Raw genomic sequence first — 3,866 nt, forward strand, 5'->3', positions numbered from 1 at the left:
TTTATTAGAAACTACTTTCAAGACTTGCTGTTTATATTTTTATGAGTATCTTTATAAAGTCATATTCAGCCTCTTTACTCTTTGTTCTGTGAAAGTATATATGGATATTGCATACTTTTTATCGAAAATATCCAACCCTTCTCCATGAATGATAGTAATTCCTCAGCTGCTTATTTTTATTCTTTTAATTGAGTTTTCTCTAGATGTTTACACAATATCACAGTGCTTCTGGATGATTTTCTGTATGTCCTGGCAATACTTTCTCTGATCACCTTGGATGCAGACACTGACAGAAGAGGAGCATAAAGTCAATGGCTAATAGGTAGGTTATGATGAGCTATACGGCAATTAATGAGTCGCAAGACTTCAGTAAAATTTTCCCTCCAAAGAACTGAAATACCAATATTATTATCACATTTTCTAAAACCGGAAAGCTGCAGTGTTGGATTCTATGGCCCACCTCTGTCTCTTGTCAATTATTTTCTCATTTGACAGCTGCAGTTTCACTGATGACCAGCAGAGAAGTTGATGGCAGCATATAGTAGCATGATTAAGATATTATTAAGATAATAAGATCCATACTGTACCCACCATGCTGGAATTATTTTCTGTGTTGCTATGAAAATGAACTCCACTTTTCCAAAACTGCAGCCACGGTGCCAAAACTAATACAAAATATATGATTAATAGAAAGGGTAGGGTCCTCACTTTCAGAGATGCAGGGAAAAATTCCAGAGTCACTACACGTGAGATAATCACCAAGGAATGCCATATCATGACAAAGATGAATTTTATTACCCATAGCTTAATGGCAGCAAAGTCATTGCAGGTGTGGATTGCTAGTATGTTGCAGTGAATGGCCCCATACACAACTGATAAGAGAGAACATGTAATCAGCAATGCTATTAATGGTAAACATGAAAATGTTAGAGAATAATTTTTATTAGTAATGGCCACTTTCTCTTTTAAACTTGCCATGTTAACATATACGCCTTCCAACCCACCTCCTTCAGAAAATAATTTACTTAAAAGAAACAAACAAAAAAAAAGTGCTAACTTTCAATTATCAGGGATTTATTAAATTTATGCATACAAAATATATATTACTTCTGGGAAAAACAAATAATAAGAGAATACACATATACTCATATTTATAAACTTAAATACACATTCCCTCAAAGGAAATAACTGGAACAGATGAAATTGGATAGATACATTCATATCTGATGCTATAAGGTGTAACAGCACATACAAAGAATTCTCAATTAAGAAAAAATAAAATTACCTGAATTAGATCTTGAAAATGTAGTTTCTTTTTTGTAGAAAGTTAGAGTGTAAAGTAGGAAATTACAGTGTAAAATAGGAGGCAAATGTAATATAAACTGTGTTTTAGACTATGTTGATAACAGAAAATAGCAAATAAGCTGTGGAGTTAAAGTAAATCCTGGAAGTAGAACTTAACAGATTTTGCTAAGTGATGGAATACAAGGTACTAGAGAAGCAGAAAAACTGTAAGTTTTAGAAATTAAGTGGTATATGTGTACGTGCTTTTGTTTGTGTGTATTTATGTAATTTTATCAGAAAAACTTTTCATAAGCAAATTAATTTAATTTTGACATTGTTCTCCAAATAATTAGACTACTACGCACAAGAAAGAAAACCAAAATTATAAAGTAGTTGAATAACCAGTTTAAACAATTCTGTACTACATTCAGTTGAAAGAGTAAAAATTCATTTCACATATACAGGCGGATTAAAAAAAACACTCTTCATACATAACGAAATGAAGCCAGAAAACAAAAAGAGGCCAAATAGTCATCGCTCATCTAAAGTAATTACTCATTTTATAACACCATTTAGAAAATGAATATCAAGAGTCCATTTATTCCTTCAGGAATACCCAAAGAGAAACTCTAAAGCAATAACAGTCTGAACTGCATTTATGAGAAATAAGACTGAATAAAAATAAATGACCTAAAAATTAAATATTAGAAAGTAATTTTAGCTGGGTGTAGTGACTCATACTGTAATCCTAGCACTTTAGGAGGCTGAGGTGAGTAGATCACTTGAGCCCAACAAAACAACAATGACATCAACAACAACAACAACAGCAACAAGAAAACACACAAAAAAATGTTAGCCAGGCATGGAGGCACATGCCTGTAATCTCAACTATTCAGGAGGCAGAGGTGGGAGGATTGCTTGGACAAAGGAAGTAGGCATATAACTTTTTTGCCTTGGGACTTTTATATCCCTTTCCCCTGAGCCCAGCACTTTAGGAGGCTGATACTCAGGGTTAATCTTATAGACCAACCCAGGCAACAGATCAGAAACTATGATCTCAGCAGAACGGACTTCAGTTCCAGTCAATATTCCTGTTGATTGACTACAGTAACCTCAGGTACCAAATAAAAGACACAGGGCAGACCATGGAAGCTACAGGCCTTGAGTGCGCCCATTGCTGAACTGTGTGCTACGGGTGCAATCTGGCCCTGAGTCAGATTTGCTGGTCACATTACTCCAACCATGAAAGTCTGCTCATTAGTGTTTCCCCTAGTGCTACCAGGGCTGAAGCTGTCTTCGACTTAAAGACTTTAATTTCTTTCTTCTCCTTGCCCTGAATCTCTGGACAGGCTTACCATGGAAGAAAGCTTCCAAACAAAGCCAAACCATCTACATTGAATTAGGCACCTACATCACTGTGCAGACATTGATGCATAGTCACAAGGATTAGGATCGATGAGAGAAAGATGATGGCATCAAGTGGTCAAAATAAGGTGTCAGTGGTGACTGACCCAAAAGAGATGGGCATGGACACATTGCCTGACAAGGAACTCAAAATGGTTATTTTATGACAATGCAGTAGACTTCAGGAAAACACAAAGAATTCTGAAATTTATCAGATAAACTTACCTGAGAGATTAAAATAATGGGAGAAAAAACAAACAGAAATCTTGAAGAATAAAACACCACAAAATAAAAAATGCAATTGACAGCAATGACAACAGAAGTGGTCAAGCAGCAAAACTCAAACATAAGTCAATTCAAAGTATACAGTCAGAGGAGCAAATATAAATAAGATTCATGAGATTAATGGGATAACATCAAAACAGCAAAGGTATCAGACACTGGCATTCAAGAGTGTGGTAGAGCTGGGCACGATGGCTCATGCCTGTATTCCCAGCACTTTGGGAGGCCAAGGCGGGAGGATCAGATGTTGTCAAGAGCCTGAGAGCAGCCTGGCTACATGGTGAAACTGTTTCTCTATTAAAATACCAAAATTAGCCAGGTATATTGTTGGACATCTGTAATCCCAGCTACTCAGAAGGCTGAGTTTGGAGAATCACTCCAACTCAGGAGAATCTCTGGAACCCAGGACTTGGAAGTTGCAGTGAGTCACAATCACACCATCGCACTCCAACCTAAGAGACAAGAGCAAACCTCCATCTCAAAAAAAATGTATAAAAAAGAGTAGAAAGCTTGTTTAGAGAAATAATGAGAAACCTTTCCAAACTTAAATAAAAATATAAATATTCTGCCACAGGAATATCAAAGGTTTCCAATCATATTCAATTTCAATAAAAATATCTGCATGACTTAATATAACCTAACCAGCAAATATCAAAGACAAAGAGAGGATACAGAATTAAGCAGGAGAAAAAAAAGAAAATATTATATCAGGAATACAAGTATATAAGTAATATATGCATATATATAATACAAATGTTAATAGATCCAAAGACAGACAAAAAGTGCAAGATAATAATAGAAAACTTCAGCACCTTACTTTCTGCAAAGAATAGATAATGCAGACTGAATTCAATAAGTAAGCATTGGATTAAAATGCCCTGTAGGGCAAATGCTAA

At 35.4% G+C, this 3,866-nt stretch overlaps 1 pseudogene; it reads right to left on the reverse strand.

The window, feature by feature from the left end:
• Positions 1-420: 420 nt before the first annotated feature.
• LOC129053234 (testis-specific XK-related protein, Y-linked 2-like) lies at positions 421-919 on the reverse strand (annotated as a pseudogene).
• Between the last annotated feature and the right edge of the window lie 2,947 nt (positions 920-3,866).

This window comes from Pongo abelii, chromosome Y, assembly GCF_028885655.2.
Source record: "Pongo abelii isolate AG06213 chromosome Y, NHGRI_mPonAbe1-v2.0_pri, whole genome shotgun sequence".
Classification (NCBI taxonomy): domain Eukaryota; kingdom Metazoa; phylum Chordata; class Mammalia; order Primates; family Hominidae; genus Pongo; species Pongo abelii.